Below are 19,601 nucleotides of genomic sequence, written 5' to 3'. Positions count from 1 at the left end.
ACTTTCACTTATAAGATTTGTTTAAAATCATAGTTTTTAGGCCTAGAGAGTTGATTTTGTGTGACATGTATAATATGAATGGTGCAGATACCTAAGAAAGGTAGGGATACTTAACCAAGCAATGTATATTATATGTAGATTTCGAAACTTAGGGAGTTCTTTTTCATCAATAAAACCAGTCACATCATATAAAAAAGGTTAGTAAGAATAGCTATAATTAAACTGTACTTTAATTTGGGGAAGTGAAATTCAACCTGATAGAAAGTTTATGATAATCCTAATGCTGAGTCAGAGAAAACCAAAGCGCTTCATGGAATCTGCTGGTTTCAACTTTGCCAAGATTGTGCTGATGAAACATCCAGTTTACTGCTAAAGCCAGGCGTGGTCGACTGAGACAGAAAGGGTGTGTCTTGCCCCTTAGGATAGGATGGGGCAACTATTTTAACTGTGCATGAAAGGAAACCACTGACTATGGAGTAGAGGATTGCATAGTAGCAAAGCACAAAACTCGCCATCTTGGCTGTTTTGTGTTATTTTATAAGCTTTAATAATGCTAAAATCATATACAGGTAAATTAACTTTCAGCTAGCTTAATAATTGCAACAACGTAATATTAAAATAGCTTTAGCATATTTCAAAAGTAAATGCTACAAAGTGAACTTTTGTTAGAAACTAATAGACCAAAGACAAAAGCCTCTCAGATTCTGAAAAATAATATTGAGAATCATTTTCTCAGCAACATATAGATTGCTGTTTGCTTTTTGTGGTTTATAGACATCATACAGATCTTTGGCATCTGGAGGAATAGGGCAGGAAGGGAGAAAGGCCATCTGTTTACTACCTGCCAGGTAACTGTCAGAAGATTCAGGATTGTGTAAGCTGTTTTTTTTTTTTTTTCCTGCAGTACGCGGGCCTCTCACTGTTGTGGCCTCTCCCGTTGCAGAGCACAGGCTCCGGATGTGCAGGCTCAGCGGCCATGGCTCACGGGCCCAGCCGCTCCGCGGCATGTGAGATCTTCCTGGACCGGGGCACGAACCTGCATCCCCTGCATCGGCAGGCAGACTCTTAACCACTGCGCCACCAGGGAAGCCCGATTGTGTAAGCTCTTTGACATCAGGGCCTTGGCCTGTGTTGGTTAATGAGTATCCCCAGCTTATGGATTTAAGAGCTTGGTAACCATAAGTTTGGTTTCTACATCGTTTGCAAATATTTTCTCCCATTTTGAGAGTTGTCTTTTTGTTCTGTTGATGGTTTCTTTTGCTGTGCAAAAGCTTATAAGTTTGCTTAGGTCCCATTTGTTTAATTTTGCTTTTATTTCTTTTGCCTTGGGAGACTGACCTAAGACAGTATTGCTATGATTTCTGTCAGAGATTGTTTGCCTATATTCTCTTCTAGGAGTTTTATGGTGTCATGACTTATATTTACGTCTTTAAGCCATTTTGAGTTTATTTTTGTGTATGGTGTGAGGGAGTGCTCTAACTTCACTGATTTACATGCAGCTGTCCAGCTTTCCAAATGCTGCTTGCTGAAGAGACTGTCTTTTCTCCATCGTATGTTCTTTCCTCTTTGTTGAAGATTAATTAACTGTAGGTGTGTGGTGCACATTGTTTTTTAAGAAGTGTTTCTGAGCGTTAAGAAAGGGCCATGTTTCATTAAAGCAAGGTAGTGTGTCTTTAGATTAAGGAATCCTAAGAGTGCTTAGAAGAATGTCTGTAGATCAAAGTTTTGATCAGAAAAAAATTGGGGAAGGAAGCTTGACTATTTCCCCTTTTTATAAAAAAGAGCAGGTTAACTGCCTGGGAAAGCACTCACTAGCAAAATATGTAATTTTTCTGTCTTCAGAAGTCACAGGATATACCTTCAGAAGCTTTGTGATTTTACCCGGTTCTCCGCATCACCCCTGGGAGCTCTTTCCAGATGGTTAACACTCACAGCTAATATTTAGTAAGTGCTTACTCTTTTTTTTTTTTTTTTTTTTTTTTGCGGTACGCAGGCCTCTCACTGTTGTGGCCTCTCCCGCTGCGGAACACAGGCTCCGGACGCGCAGGCTCAGTGGCCATGGCTCACGGGCCCAGGTGCTCCGCGGCATGTGGGATCTTCCCAGACCGGGGCACGAACCCGTGTCCCCTGCATCGGCAGGCAGACTCTCAACCACTGCGCCACCAGGGAAGCCCTAAGTGCTTATTCTTGATGTCAAGTGCCTGGCGTTCAGTAAACACCAGTTCCCTCCCTTCCTTCCTGCCCACGTGGAGGAGAATAACAGAGGTGATCACAGAAGCTTCACAGACTGGAGTGATTTTTAAAGTGCTAAAGAAGTAAGGCCACAATTAGACATGTTTAAAGAGAAGGTGGCATGTTTATTGTGAGAGAGGAGAAGGTCTGATCATTTGGGAAGGGTTTTAGGGGCCATTCTGGAAGTATCCACTTTTCTCACTGGCCTTCTGCCAGCAACCACTTGGCAGATGGTAGGCCTCTTGCTGCTTCTTTACATGGCCTTTCCTCTGAACATACACACATCTAGGGTCTCTCTCTCTCTCTGTGTCCTAGTCTCCTCTGTTACAAGGACATAGGGTACCAGTCAGATTGGATAAGGGCCTCCGTAATGTTCTCATTTTAACTTAATTGCCTCTTTCAAGACCCTGTCTCCAAATACAGTCACATTTTGAGGTTCTGGGGGTTAAGCCTTCAATATCTGAATTTGGTGGTGGAGGGGACACAATGCAGACCCTAACACCTGCTCAGCCTTTAAAATAGTTTTTCCTTTTTTTAAAAAAAGAATTCAATTCAGGGCTTCCCTGGTGGCACAGTGGTTGAGAGTCCACCTGCCGATGCAGGGGACGCGGGTTCGTGCCCCGGTCCGGGAAGATCCCACATGCCGCGGAGCGGCTGGGCACGTGAGCCATGGCCGCTGAGCCTGCGCGTCCAGAGCCTGTGCTCCACAACGGGAGAGGCCACAACAGTGAGAGGCCCGTGTACTGCAAAAAAAAATAAAGAATTCAATTCATATGCATCAATATGGTACTCTAATACGGCTACAATATAATCGAGTTTTTTCCTAACTCAACAAATAACAATAACACAATGTTATCTCAGAAATCATAACAACTGAGTTATGATTCAGACTTCACCATTAACCAGCAACTCCCTGAGAAGAAGTGTGAGGACCCCTTTACAACCTTTAAATATCAACCTTCACTGACTGAGGGCCCTGGCCCAGTGGTTTAGGGAGTGAGCCCTGGAGTTGGACTGCGTTATCCAAATTCCAGCATCACTGTCATGGGCTAATTAACCCCTGAGAGTTACTTCCTTCCTCCACCCCTCAGTCTTCTTTACTGAAAAACGGGAATAATGATAGTGTCTACTTAATAAGCTTGTTTGTGCAGATGAAAGCAGTCAGTCTCATTCACAGTGAACCATCAACACATGTTATCTGTCGTAACAAAATATCATTTTCTAATGCTCCCTTCCAGGCCCGTCACTCACATTGTACACATCCAGTGCTCCTTTGATTTCCTCCTCAAGTGTGGTGTCCGTTCAGGAATGGTTACCTTGGGGACCCTCAGAGGTGAGAGGAGGGAGAAACACCCCCAGCTCAGTGACCCAGAGCTCACAATGAGGCCAAGGCAGCAGCCGCCCCTCCATGAAGGGAATCTGTCTCACTTGGCCCAAGCTGCCCACCATGCCCCTGCTGCTGACCGGAAGGGGCAGAGGAGAGAGAGGAAGCATGGGGTGCCCCAAGTTCATTAGCTTCCTGGAGAAACGTCTCCAAGTGCATGTCCTGTTTCAGGGCCACTAGGACTATCTTTTCAGACCCATGTGGAGATAAACAAAGACCAACCACAGGAGAAAAGCAAAGGCCATCTATTCAGAACTTGCTAGAACAAGGGAGCCAGCCAACATCACTTGCAGTTTGGAGGAAACTCACTGGCAGGGGAGCAGAAAAGCTTTCTGATGGAAAAAAGGGAGGGTTTCAGGTAAGCTCAGATGGGGGACTGTGGGCCTGGGGAAGCTGGAGGTGGCCAGTAGGAAGTGGGGTGTCCTATGATCGGTTAGGGGTACATATTTGATTCTTCTGGTTGGTCCTAAGTTGGAAGCAGGGACAAAAATTGGGGAAGTTGTCAGCTATTCGTCATGTCCTGGCTGTTTTGATTGTTACAGGTGTTGTTTGCCTTCCTGCATTGTCAGTAGAGACAGCAATCCGACTTCCCCCAGGTCTGACATAGTGCAGGCTGCCTTCCTGGGCCGGTTACCGTAGCTAAGGGCTTGGTTTCCTGGGCACGTTGCTGCAGGTTGTAGGTGAGAGCTCTATTTCTATATATGGTCTGGCCAAATCCTTTTATAGATTCAGTCTCTCGCTGTGGGCAGCCTGCTGGTTGGTCCCCAGCAGGGCACTTAGGACGAGACCCAGGTGCTTCGCTGTCTTGTATGTACCCATTCCAGCCTCCCACACCTCCGCTTCTTACAAGATTTGTGTAGGGAGTGGCTGATTCTGATTTTTGTTTTCAGGGAAATTGTGGGTATAATGTAATTCTTTGCATAAATCTCTAAAGCTTCAAGATTTTACTTCGAAACTGAAGCCAGGGCTTCCCTGGTGGCGCAGTGGTTGAGAGTCCGCCTGCCGATGCAGGGGACGCAGGTTCGTGCCCCGGTCCAGGAAGATCCCACATGCCGCAGAGCGGCTGGGCCCATGAGCCATGGCCGCTGAGCCTGCGCGTCTGGAGCCTGTGCTCCGCAACGGGAGAGGCCACAACAGTGAGAGGTCTGCGTACCAGAAAAAAAAAACAAAAAAAACTCCTGAAGCCAAAGTAACATTTGGGGCTAGAAGGAAACATTATTCCCCATTTTAGAATTCCAGAAGGAAAAGACTCTAAGTGGAGGTAATATGTATAGATGAGGGCTTATTATATGGGTTTGGTTGCCATGAGCTCTTGATATGCAAATATATGTCCACGAAGGAATATGAATTTGGAGACTGCGATGTTCTTTCTGGCTGCATGATCCAGAATAAATGACTGATTTTCTTGAGGTCTCATAAATTAATGAAAGGCAACACTACTTGCCCTCATTGATTTTGCAGAGTTGCAACCCTCCTGGAGATTTCAGATGTACAGAAAGTGTTCTAAATATTTGCTATGGTTGCAATGTCTTCATTGTGCAAATTTCTCCTTTGTGGGCTGCCGGCTCTGCAGAGTTCCTATCAAATACTACTACGCAAGGCAGGCCCTGTCCTGGAAAGCCAGGAGTTCTATTCACGTTAGTCAGACGGGGAATAGATGAGAACGTTCTGGGGCGGGAGTGGGGTAATCTTGTTCTCAAGAATAAGGTAAAAGCCCAGATATTCCAGGCCTGAGTTAAAGGAAGGATAAGGAGTTTGGCAATGCTGCATGGGTGTGATGTAAGGAACCAAGGAACAGAGAAGCAAAGTGATTTAAGTACCCGAAGTCATATTCCTCTTTGGCAGCAAATCTAGGCTTAGAGCCCAGTTCATGTGATTCTCCAGTCCAGAGGCAGAGTGTTTGTTCCCGCTTATCAGGGTCTTCATGCAGTCTCTATGGGAGCCCTCCATTTCTAGGGTGGCACCCTGAGGGCAGTTACAGCCGTGTGCTCTGGGAGCAACAGATTAAGGAGGAGGCGTGTAATGCCGGCAGATGTGCATTTTCCTGTTTATTACTGAGGGGTTCTAGTAAGAGTTTGACTGAAAAATCTGCAGCTAAAAGAAAGTCTGACAATGACAGTGACCATTACAATTTCTATTCCTCTCTGAAGAGCTGGAGAGTAGAGAGAATAAAAGCCTGGAGTTCAACAGCGTGACCATGCACAAAAATCCATCAGAACAGGGAAAATTCTCCACAAAGGGTGACAACACAATATGTAGGAAAAAAATTGGGCCTTCAGCAAGGGATTTCACAAGGAGCTTCGGCATTTTCAGTTTTCAGGGCGTGGCATCGTCGTACCTCCATTGTGGTTTGCCCTTTAGGAAAGCAGTAGCACTTAGTGTGCTTCTTCAGGGTCCATTTTATATACTTTCATCTCTAGAAGGCAGAATAAAGGAATAGAAACCTGTTTAAGCTAGCTCAAATAGTAGAGGAGGGTGTGATATTTTTAGAACCCAAGGACAGAAAATGCAGGGCATCTTGGTGGAATCAGAAGTCCAGGAACCCAGGTTGCTCTCTGTCTTGCAAGGGCTTCCGTGGTCCCTGCTTCTCTTTGCTCCTCTCCAGCCACTCTCTGTCTCTTTCTTCCTCTCATCTACACTCCGACGTGGCTGACAGGTCGATTACATGCCATCACGCTGGGACTACGTTCTCTGAGAATCCCACGGTTGGATTTTTTAAGAGACAGACGCTGATGGACACAGCACAGCCTGCAGAACGATTTTCCACGAGGCAGACTTCTCCCAGCCCAGGCAACTTTGATGGAGGAGGAGGTCGTAAGGAAGCAAGGAAGCGAGGCGATGGTGGGGTCCACCCCCTGGGGAGCACTGCAGGCGGGGAGGCAGCGGTTGGTACCTCTACAGCAGACTGGCCCAGAGACAGCAATGACGATGTAATCGTGGCTCCCCAGGCTGCCACACAGGGTGCCATTCCCTGCCGCGCGTGCCTGAGAAGCTTTATCAGGCTCCCGTGCACGTCTTACCATTTCAGTGGACCCCATCCCTCAGCAACCCCGAGATCCCAGCGACTTCCTGCGCTGTCCGTCTTCCAGCTCCTTAACAACAGAAACAATTTTCCTACCAATGGCATCCAGTTGGTCGGACAAACGATACTGGTTAAAGAAGAGCTGGGAGAACGCATCCATTTGGCCTTGCATTTCCTCCTCGTAGTTGTTGAGAGAGCGGGCTCTGGCATTGTACGCCTAAATCCAAATCCTGGTCCCACTGGGCAATAATCGTACGGCCTTGAGTGGGCTATTACTTATCCTCTCTAAGTCTCGGGTTCCCCATTTGTGAAAAGTGCGTAACAAACCCCGTGGTGGAAAATAAAACATACTCCAGTCTTAGTGAGGAGTATGCTCTGAGCACAGTTTTTGATCCCTGGGAAGTACTTGGTAAACGTCAACCTCGATTGCCGTCGTTATTGTTAGTCTCCCTTTCATGTCTTAGGGACCCAGATGAATTCAAGTCTTTGCATCAACGAGTTCCCCCCACTCCTCACAGCTTTGGCCCTAACTTCTCCCTCAGAGCTCTGCGTGCATTAAGTGTTAACATGGGTTTGACGGCTAATCAACTGACTTTTACCATGCTGTGCTTTGTGCTCCGAATTGAGCAGAAGTTCTCACAATCAAAGACAGAAAAGGATGCCTAAGGAGTAAAACTTTGACCTGCTTTTGAGCAATTTGCTGAGTACTGAGAGTATATCTTTCAAACCCTCCTTTTAAACGATCTGAGCATATGTCTAAAGTTCTGATTCCAATTCTGGCGGGGGGAGTCCACCCACCACAACCAAAGCAATGCTCCAACACCAGCTGGGTGTCCTACAACTCAACTCGGTTCTGATACTATATGTCTAGAGATAGTGTCAAATCCCACAGGTTAAGGGCTCAGTCCTACAAGACTATCCCCCTGCCACCACGCCAGACCCCAACTGCAAGTACATGTGGTCATCTGTGTTTCTGACTTGCACCCTCTTTGGGTTTGAGTAATTTGCTAGAGGGGCTCACAGAATTCATAGAAACATTTTACTTACTAAGCTCCCAGTTTATTATAAAAGGATATAACTCAGAAATGCATAGGGCAGGGCTTCCCTGGTGGTGCAGCGGTTGAGAGTCCGCCTGCCGATGCAGGGGACACAGGTCCGTGCCCTGGTCCGGGAAGATCCCACATGCCGCGGAGTGGCTGGGCCCGTGAGCCATGGCCGCTGAGCCTGCGCGTCCGGAGCCTGTGCTCCGCAACGGGAAAGGCCACAGCAGTGAGAGGCCCGCGTACCGCAAAAAAAAAAAAAAGAAAGAAACGCATAGGGCAAGGTATGGGGAGGGGCCACGAAGTTTCCATGCCCTCTCCAGGCGAGCCACTACCCCTAAATCTCCACGTGTTCACCAACCTGGAAGCTCTCCCAGCCTTGTCCTTTGGGTTTTTATGGAGGCTTCATTACACAGCCATGACTGATTAAATCATTAGCCATTAATGACTGGTTCAACCTCCAGCCCCTCTTCCCTCCCTGGAGGCTCAAGGAGGGGGGTGGGACTGAAAGTTCCAACCATCTAATCACAAGGCTGGGGCCCCTGACAACCAGTCCCCATCCTTAGGTGACCGAGGGGCTTTCCAAAAGTCACCTCATTAACATAACAAAAGACGGTTGTGACTCTCCTCACTTAGGAAGTTCCAAGAGTTTTAGCTTTGTGCCAGAAATGGAGCAAAGACCATATATATATTTCTTATTATAAATCTTAATATCACAATGTCCCTCCCCTGAAGTGAAGAGAGAACTCCTGATGATTCCTCCAGTTTCCCTGATCCATGTCAACACTCTCTAAAGGTGTCATCGTCTATACCGAAAAACGTGCAATCTGTTCCTTGAGACTGTACACAAGGTCAGAGGGTCAGAAAGCCACACAAGAAGCTTTAACACAGATTCATCCTTTCTCATTCTTTTCTCCTGCAGGATCCAAGTTTCCCCAAAGATCATGAACTTGTCTTCCGAGCACTGCAGCACATCAGATTGGCTGAGGCTGGAAGCAACAGTGAAGGCTTCTGTATATGTGGTGGCTTTCTCCTTTGCTACATGTCATCATTATCACAATCGAGTCACAGAATTCAAAACTGAGGAAAGAGGTCCGATACGTCCTCCTTTGCCCCCATCTGCTGTGCATGTCATCCTGTGGTCTGGGGGTGGTTTTCCAAGGGATGTGGGCCCTCCTGGCCAACAGCCCTGTGCTGGGTGGTGTTTGGGGCACAGCGAAGTGTTGGAGAAGGGATTCTCTTCACTCTGGGCTTGATGGCTGTCAACACCTACCTAGCAATTTGCTGGCCCTTGAAATCTCTGTCGTTTGTAGATTCAGTTAAGTAGAGGATTCTGGCTGGGACTTGGATAATTATTATACTGAAGAATGCTTGCTTATTGCTCATAGAGGGCACTAGCTCTACTCAGGGGGCTGTTTTAAAATCTGAACCCCTTTGCCCAGTGGTCTTGAATGACATTCCTGCCAGAGCCACTGGCATGGTTTTCCTTTTCTTTCTTCTGTCTATCATTCTAAGTTACTCTCTGATATACCAAGAAGGGAAACTGGCTGGCCATTTTAATAGGTCAAATATCAAAGCAAGGAAAACAGTCCTTATTCATTTAGTGCAGTTTGGCTTACATGTAATATCAACCTTGTTATTCGTAGGTTTGGGAAAGATGTGGGGAGTTTTTCTTTGCTCTAAATCTGGTGCTTTTTGGAGTCTTTGCATTTGCCCAGTGTTTTAACCCTCTGATCTATGGGCTCTGGAATAGAGAGTTGCAAAGCAGATTATACCATTGGATGTGCTGTCAACTGTGGTGTGGTCACACAGTGACCAGCAGAGGGCCAGTTTAAACAAAAACTCAGCCATTTTGAATCAGTAACGCTAGTCCTAATGGACCATCAGCTAGGGATGGGGATTTGCTGTTTACTCAAGCTAATATTGATGCCTTGATTTGATTTTGAAAATAATATGAGTAAAACAAAGTCATCCATCTGGCTTACAAACTTTGCTACTGTATACACTGAATCGGCCTCAGTGAAATCATTTTATGTCTTTAATTCTAAACCCAGATTAGCATTTTGGGCAGCATGCCTTACTGTGCTTCAGGAGTTGGGCAGCTTTTGAGAATGCACTTGTTTTTAGAAGCTGAGAAATAGTCCATGGCTGATAGAAAAAGAAGTTTGGCTGTTCCCCTTTATTAATTAGGGGTGGGTTTGTCTAATGTAATAACAACTCAGCAAATAACAGTGACTTTAAAAAGGTAGAGATTTATTTATTTTTTCTTATGTAAAAGAAATCTGGAGGTACACAATCCAGGCCTATGTGGCAACTCTGTAGGCCACAGGCTCATTTTCTTCTACTCTGCCATGAGTACTGTACTACCTCATGACCCAAGATGGCTGTTAGTGCTCCTGTCACCACATTCACACTCCAGCCAACAGGAAGAAGAGAGGGGGAAAGAAGCCTCTGCACCATCCTTCTAAAGACACTTTCTAGAAGTTACAAAACACTTTTTCTTATATCTAACTGGCCAAAATTTAGTCGTGTAGCTATGACCTAGCTTTAAGGGAGAGTAGCAGGGTAGCAATGTCCTCAGTTAAAACTTGGGGTTCTTAACACTAAGAAAGTAAAGAAGACTGGATATTGGGAGACAAAATTATTTCAGGAACCGATTTCCTCTCAACCAAATAAAATACAAAGAAACACAATGGATGGGTTATGGTCATCACAAAAATACAGTCTACCTTTTAATTTGATATATAAATACAGAGTTATCTGTTCTGGATCCCAGAAAACTTTAATTGTGTTATGTCAAAGAGAATGGCATTAATAAAGAGATCACTGAACTGCTTTAAACATAGGAACTCATAATTTAAATCTAAGTAAGTTTGGGGCAGTAGTATGAAATAAATTCTTTCACAGGAGTTTATATATGATATTTCTTTAGATAAAACACCCATTTCTGAATCGGTCAGGATTCAGTTCTAGAAACAGGAATCATTACTTTATATATTTTGAACAGACAGGATTTAATACAGGATTTTGATGTGTACAAAATCACTGGAAGGGCTAAAGGAGTGGAAATCAGGGGACATCTTTGACTGATGTCAAGAGCAAACCATTGCAGCTGTGATCTGGAGGTCAAGCAGGTGCTTCCACCACTGCGCCCCTCCCCCCTCCCCCCATGCCACTTGTGTCTTTGTGACTTTATTTGGGAGCAAAACAGCAACAGGAGGATGGCCTCCATCTCCTCCATCTTCCAAATCTCACGTGATTGCCTCTAATTGGTAGAGCTTAGCTGGTACCCGGATCCTAAGAGCAAAGGGGTCTGGGAAATGTAGTTCCTAGTTTCACAGAATTGGCAGTACAGGAAGGTATCCTGAAAGGAGTGTAAAATGAGGACTGAATGAGTCAATCCATGGGATCCACCGTTATGATATTTAGTTATATTTACAGGTAACAAAAACAACAACAACAAGGACAACAGATGCCATGTATTGAGCAATTCTAATGCTCCTGATATTATGCAAGACGTTTTAAATACCCTAGGTCAAGTCCTCCCAACAATTTTATAATGTAGGTGTTATTATTCTTGACTTACAAATGAGAAAAGCTGAGGCTTATAAAGGCCTTACAGGAGCTTAGGAGGTCAGGACGTTCCCTTTAAATTTGCCAGATACATGACTTTGCCCAGGGTGATAATTTCATTGCTGTTGAGAGCTGGACAAATTGCTTGGGAACTTGGGGCCTTGGTTCTCCACTTTGCTTTGAGTGTGGAAAAGAGCCTTTTTTCACCAGTTGCTTTGACTATTCTCTCCATCCTTAGGCCGTCCTTGGTTTCAGATTCTAGTGGTTTCTAAATCATGTCTGGACTCCATTTTGGCTTCCAGTCCTTCTTGCCTCCTCTCTGGCTGTTCATTCTACGACTTCCCTCTTCCTCCAACCTCACCTCTAAGAATTCAAAGCACCACCTTCTCTTTTCCCTGCACAAGTCTCTCTCCAGGGCAGGCTTTTACCTTTGTCTCCCGGCACAGTATGCAGAGCCTGATAGACGGCAGACTCTCGACAAATGATAAAATGGATGCATCGGTCAGTAAGACATGCCTTTGTACAAACTACCGCCCCACAAAAACCAAGCTCCTTGTTTTTGTTGAAATATTAAGCAATCTGAGAGCAGAAAAAAGAAGAAAAACTCAAAAAATTGACCAAGCTTAATTGTAAGTCCTAGATCTAATACTCAATTCAATTTATCCTTAGAACTTTTAAAACTCTATTTTCTGATATCAAAAGGTAACTTCTACTTGTACCCTTAATTGTTAGAATGGTAGTTTTATACTTTCAAATGTAAAGTATTACTTTTTAAAAATTAAATATTTTAAATTGGGAACATATAGTGTAAAATTCAAAAGGTTCAAAATGGTATTTAGTGAAAAGTAAGTCTTCCTCCTCCCCATTTTTCAAGGTCTTCCTTCTCTTCTAAGAGTCAACAACTGATCAGTTTCTGTGTTTTCCTCAAGACACGATCGATAAAGGGGAAATTATTCAGGATTTCTCATTTGTAAGATAATGTTGGTTTTGATATCCTAGACTTGGATTTGAAAGTTTAAACTGATATTAAGAATGATAGTTTATATCATGAATGACATCAACAATAATCTTTCTCATGATGTGAAAATTCTTTGAGAAACTTAAACTTGGGCAAGATACAGAAGGAAAGGGGAGGGAGGCAATGGTGGCTGAAGTTACTTGCAATTACTTGAGAGTTCTTGTAAAATGATTTTTTCCCCTATAGAAATGGTGCAATGCACCAGTCAGAATGGCCATCATCAAAATATCTAGAAACAATAAATGCTGGAGAGGGTGTGGAGAAAAGGGAACACTCTTGCACTGCTGGTGGGAATGTGAATTGGTTCAGCCACTATGGAGAACAGTATGGAGGTTCCTTAAAAAACTACAAATAGAATTACCATATGACCCAGCAATCCCACTACTGGGCATATACCCTGAGAAAACCAAAATTCAAAAAGAGTCATGTACCAAAATGTTCATTGCAGCTCTATTTACAATAGCCCGGAGATGGAAACAACCTAAGCGCCCATCATCGGATGAATGGATAAAGAAGATGTGGCACATATATACAATGGAATATTACTCAGCCTTAAAAGGAAATGAAATTGAGCTATTTGTAATGAGATGGATAGACCTAGAGTCTGTCATACAGAGTGAAGTAAGTCAGAAAGAAAAAGACAAATACCGTATGCTAACACATATATATATGGAATTTAAGGGAAAAAAAATGTCATGAAGAACCTAGGGGTAAGACAGGAATAAAGACGCAGACCTACTGGAGAACGGACTTGAGGATATGGGGAGGGGGAAGGGTGAGCTTTGACAGGGCGAGAGAGAGTCATGGACATATACACACTAACAAACGTAGTAAGGTAGATAGCTAGGGGGAAGCAGCCGCAAGGCACAGGGATATTAGCTCGGTGCTTTGTGACAGCCTGGAGGGGTGGGATAGGGAGAGTGGGAGGGAGGGAGACGCAAGAGGGAAGACATATGGGAGCATATGTATATGTATAACTGATTCACTTTGTTATAAAGCAGAAACTAACACACCATTGTAAAGCAATTATACCCCAATAAAGATGTTTAAAAAAAAAAAAAAGAAAAGAAATGGTGCAATGATATTGACTTTAAAGTCAGAAAGGATAGGGGTTCAGGGAAAATGTTCAAATAGCTCTAAAAGAATAAATTAGTTAAGAAAAAAATGTGAATTATCTCAAAATTCCTGAGTTCTTTTGAACATTTCATTTACTGTAACTGTAACCATATTATCACTGCATGAAACTATTTCTGGCTTATATGTAGATATGTTCTATAAACACATATTGATTAACTAAGAATGAACTTGGGCAAAATTTTCAAAAGCAAGGACAGAAAAGTAGTTTATAATATCCATCAGAAGAAAATGGTGAATGAATCCAGACCACTGTTTCAAAGAATTTCAAGATTGTAAAATCAGCCACAGTAATGAATTTTAAGCATATTTTTCCCTCTCTGGGAAGGTCAAAGATTGTGGCTAAAACTGCCTTCCTGGTGACCAAGAAAAGACATATCTTTGCAATGGAGAGAAAATTGCACATCTACCCCTGGTGGGGGTGGGGAAAGGATTCCAGAGCACTCTTGTGAACCAAGAGGACCGTGGGAAGGATCTGGTCTTGGGATTGTTGGAAAAGACCTGTCCGAAAAGGCTTCGTGCCTAAGGGGATGGACTTTCATCAGAAAGAGACTGGAGGTTACCGTCGGCTACAGAGGATGAAGATGGGGTGAGAAGCAGTTGGCCAGAGACAAGGATTGCCCAAGGGCCCAGAGGGGATAACTTTGAGGATCCCACAGAGTTTGCTATAGAAGAGAAAGGATAATCACTGGGATTCTGCCCCACCCAGAAGAAGCAAACATCATACTATATCCGCCTTCGTTGACAAGGATGGTTTCTCCTGCCCCTTACATCTCCTCCCAGCTTCCATCTCTTCTAGCTCTGGAAAAGTTACTGGCAACCTGGGGGCTGAGGGAGCTGTAGAAACCTTAATTCCATCTGCAAACTTAATTCACCCTTGCAATGTAGCAAGACATCCACAGGTTTCTCTGGTTAGGGCATCTTTGCCAGAGAAAGGGGTGTTACTCTGCCTATCACATTTATAAAATGAGATTGTTCTTTGGAGCTGAAAATGAACAAAGGACTTTTATTAGTTAAGAATGACTAGACAGGGACTTTCTTGGTGGTCCAGTGGTTAAGACTTCACGCTTCCACTGCAGGGGGCAGGGGTTCAATCCCTGGTTGGGGAACTAAGATCTCACATGCCGAGTGGCATAGCCAAAAGAAAGAAAGAATGACTAGACAAAATGCACGTCAAAATAGCAATGAAATAACACTTCATACTCATTTGGATGGCTACTATAAAAATAACAGAAAATAAGCATTGGCAAAGATGTGGAGAAATTGGAACCCTTGTGATCTCTTGGTGAGATTGTAAAATGGTACAATCACTACAGAAAACAGTATGAAAGTTCCACAGAAAATTAAAACTAGAACTATTACATGATCCAGCAATCTCACTTCTGAGTATAAATCCAAAAGAACTGAAAGCAGAGTCTAGAAAAGATATTTGCACATCCATGTTTATGGTAGCACTATTCACAATAAACCAAGAGGTGGAAGCAACCCAAAAGTCCATCAATGGATGGATAAACAAGATGTGGTATATTCATACAATGGAATATCATTCAGCCTTCAAAAGGAAAGAAATTCTGCACATGCTCCAATATGAATGAACCTTGAGGGTATTAAACTAAGTGAAATAAACCAGTCACAAAGAGACAAATGCTGTCTGATTCCACTTATATGAGATACACAAAGTAGTCAAATTCATAGAAACAGAAAGTAGAATGGTGGTTACCAGGAGCTGAGGGGAGGGGAAAATGGGAATTGTTTAATGGGAATAGAGTTTCAGATGAACTTTTTTTTCAGATGAAAAAGTTCTGGAGATCTGTTCCACAACAATGTGAATATACTTAATACTACTGAACTGTACACTTAAAAATGGTTACGATGGTAAATTTTATATGTTTTTTACAAACACATAATAAAAAAAAGTGATAGGCAAAAGTATGAGATCCAAGATCTCACCCGAATTTTTGTCTAAGGGGAGGTAAAAGTTGAATCCACTAATGTAGTTTGAATGAGCCCCGGGGAAAAGAATTAAGTTGTTTCCTGCTCAAATCCTATCATATCCTGTGATTTACTATAAACTTAACTATAAAAAACACCAGCATTTGCCACTAATAATTTGTTAAGGGCTAGTTTTAAAGGGAATTTCATTTCTAGCTATGACATATGGATGTACACATTACCTAACGTTAAGTATACTGTATATACTCTACTCTCTGTGTGTCTGTAGTGAGAGAGAGAGAAATTTATATTTCTCTCTCTATACATATACAGTTATAAGACCATTCTTGGCCAATTAAATCCAATCTATTTTAATAAGTTAAGGTCAGACTGACCTTAGTTGTAATCAATGTACCTATAGTTTATGTTGCATTAAAATTTATTTTTTAATTCATAAAAATCACTCAATCATTTGAATCACATACTGAATCTTTGTGTCCCCCCACAAGTTTGTATGTTGAAAACTAACCCCCTATGTGATAGTATTTGGAGGTGGGATCCTTAGGAGGTTATTAGGTTATGGGAATGGTGCCCTTATAAATGGGATTAGTGCCCTGATAAAAGAGACCCCAGAGAGATTCCTTGCCCCATCTACCATGTGAGGACACAGCCAGAAGACTGCCATCTATGAAATAGGAAGCAGGTCCTCACCAGACACTGAATCTGCCAGCGCCTTGATCCTGGACTTCCCAGCCTTCAGAACTGTGAGAAATAAATTGTTGTTTAAGCCACTCAGTCTATGGATTTTAAAAATAATTATTAAATAGCAGCCTGAATGGACTAAGACAACGTGCTTTGCTTTGAATATGAAGACTTTCTACTCATGTTCTCTTTTTATCTCCAAACCTACCACCTCAGATCTCCCAGATAAAGGTAAATAACTACAACACAGGCAGAAATAAGAGAGCATGTGACTGAAAACACAGTGATATGCCATTTCCATTAATTCCAAGATGCTTATTCTTTTGCCCTTTAATATTTCTGAAATCTGGACGTTTTTCAGCAATGGCATTTAAAAATTTCTAATGTGTTATTGCTGCACATCTATGAACTTGGATATTATTCCTGGTGGTACCTTGGGACAGGAGCAATCCCTTGATTTTTCAGATGACAACTATCTATGAACCATCAAAGGAAGGAGTGTGAGTCCTGGTTTTTGTCTGAAAACTGCTCATTGATAAGTTCTTCCAGTAAGATCAGGATACTTGCCTATAACTAGCTTCTCCCATCTCTAGGCCAGTGGGACCCTTAGATTTCCCCATCCTCTTGAGATTAGGTGAAGCCACGTGTATGTTAGAGTTCTAATGCTGCATAACAAACCACCCCCACAACTTAGAGGCTTAAAACAACAATAATCATTTATCATCTCACAGTTTCTGTGGATCAGGAATTCAGACAGGACATGGGAGTGAGGGAGGATTTAGACAGGACACAGTCCTACGATCGATGTCTGGAGCCTCAGCTGCAATACTTGCAGGTTTGGGGGCTGGAATCACCTGAAGGCTTGATTGAGGCTGGAGGATCCACTCACATGGCCAGCAAGTTGGTGCTGGTGCATTGGTTCCTGTCCACATGGACTTGGCCACGTGTGGACCTCTCAAAGGGCTGATTGTGTGTCCTCATGACATGGTGGCTGTCCTTCACCAGACTGAGCTATCCAAGAGAGAAAGAGAGAGTGCACCAGGTGAAGATATCCTTTTTATGACCTAGTGCTATGGTCTGAATATTTGTGAGCCCCTACAATTCAAATGTTGAAATACTAATGCCTGCTGTGATAGTATTAGTGGGGGGGAGCTTAAGCCATGGAATTAGTGCCTTATAAAAGAGGCTCCAGCAAGGTCCCTAGGCCCATCCTCCATGTGAGGATATAACAAGAAATTTCAGAACAAACAGAACCATGACTTATGTTTCATAACTGTCATAGCTGATTTCATGGACAGTCCTATCATGTTTTTGGCATTTACAAAAAATTTTTTTCTCTGGGAATTCTTAGGAGTGGGAGCATATGGAACCCCATTTCTCTCCTCACCTTCTATACACACTCAGCATTTCCGATGGCTGTGGAATTTGTGGCTCGTGGGCTCGGGTGTCCTTGACAGTTCTGAACTTAAAGGAAGCTGTAAAAAGACCCCCCTGGTTCCTCCTTCTTGCTTCTTTGGGGTGGGGTAGGCATTTCCTTGGGAACATTTAAGAAGAAGGCATATTAAGGAGGGGAAGTAATCCTTGGGCTGATGGGGTAAAGGTCAGAAATTGAAGGCAGGACTGGACATAGCAGGTCAATTCTAGACAGATGCGATGCAGGGGTAGAGGGTGTGGGGTTAGGGCCCAGACAGGACTGGGATCTGACTGGTAGACAGGAAAGGAATAAGCTAAAACCGTGGAACCTCAGGCAGCTCACAGCACGTGCCACTTAACCTAGGAATCTGCCTATTTGTAGCCCATGCCCCCCATGTGGCTCTCTCAGTGGGGCCGTTATCAGAAGAGACCCGTTAAGAAGTGGGACCTAATGTGAAAATATCCAGCTTGGCTCATAGACCAGCCCCGTCTTTGGAATGAATCAGAGGGCAGAGACAGATCAACAGATGAGATGGAGTCTTGAATTCTTAATCCATTTCTTTCCTAAATAAAAATGAGAGTTGCAGCCGCTAAGCTTACTGAGTTTAAAGCCTCTTTTTATTATTATTATTTCACATCTTTATTAGAGTATAATTGCTTTACAATGGTGTGTTAGTTTTTGCTTTATAACAAAGTGAATCAGTTATACATATACATATGTTCCCATATCTCTTCCCTCTTGCGTCTCCCTCCCTCCCACCCTCCCTATCCCACCCCTCTAGGTGGTCACAAAGCACCGAGCTGATCTCCCTGTGCTATGTGGCTGCTTCCCACTAGCTATTTATTTTACATTTGGTAGTGTATATATGTCCATGCCACTCTCTCACTTCTTCCCAGCTTACCCTTCTCCCTCCCCGTGTCCTCAAGTCCATTCTCTAGTAGGTCTGTGTCTTTATTCCTGTCTTACCCCTAGGTTCTTCATGACATTTTTTTTCTTAAATTCCATATATATGTGTTAGCATACGGTATTTGTCTTTCTCTTTCTGACTTACTTCACTCTGTATGACAGACTCTAGGTCTATCCACCTCATTACAAATAGCTCAATTTCATTTATTTTTATGGCTGAGTAATATTCCATTGTATATATGTGCCACATCTTCTTTATCCATTCATCCGATGATGGACACTTAGGTTGTTTCCATCTCCGGGTTAAAAGCCTCTTGTTCCTTCCTCACAATCTGTGGGCAAAACAGCCTGAGGTAATTGTCTCCAAGCCGGGATCAGAACTGAAGTTGGCCACAGGGGCTGGGGACCTGAGGTGGCCCCTGGGATTTCAGCTGGGGCCACAAAGAACTGCCAAGTCTCCCAGTGATTGAGTGTTTCTTGAGGCACCTGGGCTTGCCCTGGGCTGGCATTCTGGCTCCCCAGCAGTCGGGCTCTGCTCTGTCCCACCCCGTCACCCACAGCGTTATGTGGAGGCTGTGGGGAGTGGACAGCTAGGGCTGGGTGGAAGCAAGGTCCTCACGCCTGCAGGCCGTTCTTGCCGTGTCTTGACTGGTCTGGGCTGTTAAAGGCAGGGCAGTAGGGGTGGACCAGGCCCTGCAGCCAGATCACGTAACGTAGGTATAAGTGGTGCCAGCAAAGGGTTCTGCTCCCCAAGGTGGGGATGAAGGCCCTCCCATTGACCAAATCATAGTCAGGCTCCTCTAAGCCTTCTTCTCAACTAGGCTTTGACCTTGGACTTCAGTATCCATCCTTGGTGGGCCTGTGTTGCTCAGTTTCAGTGAGAATCCTGCTAAGTCAATTTAGAGAGAACCCCCCATCATTGGTACCTGATCACCCTTGATATGCGATCACCTCGACAGCTGGCCACATCCTTCATCCCCCATTTTTGGTATCTGATCACCCTGCTTGCCTTCAGTAAGAATCCTGTTCTGGTTAACCAGAATCCACTCTCCACCCCCTGACCATTGTTGTTTCCTGTTAGTAATTTTCCATCCACAGACCCCCTGACCTGCTCCCCCGCTATAAATCCCCACTTTTTTTTTTTTTTTTATTCATTCATTTATCATTTATTTTGGCCGCGCTGGGTCTTAGTTGCAGCATGCGGGATCTTTTTTTTTTCCTTCTTTTTTTTTAGTTGTGGCAAT

At 43.7% G+C, this 19,601-nt stretch overlaps 1 pseudogene across 1 annotated transcript; it reads left to right on the top strand.

The window, feature by feature from the left end:
- The first annotated feature begins 808 nt into the window (after positions 1-808).
- On the top strand, positions 809-18,679 carry LOC149748506 (rhodopsin-like; annotated as a pseudogene). The gene is made up of 3 exons (XR_016394013.1): positions 809-1,098; positions 1,843-1,944; positions 8,601-18,679. The product of XR_016394013.1 is annotated as a rhodopsin-like (transcript).
- The last annotated feature ends 922 nt before the right edge of the window (positions 18,680-19,601 follow it).

Source organism: Delphinapterus leucas, chromosome 8 (genome assembly GCF_059928025.1).
Source record: "Delphinapterus leucas isolate spDelLeu-1000000601 "Yukka" chromosome 8, BTC_Dleu_Yukka2, whole genome shotgun sequence".
NCBI lineage: Eukaryota > Metazoa > Chordata > Mammalia > Artiodactyla > Monodontidae > Delphinapterus > Delphinapterus leucas.
Note: the sequence above shows the minus strand (reverse complement) of the source record. Positions and strands in the feature narration are given on the sequence as shown.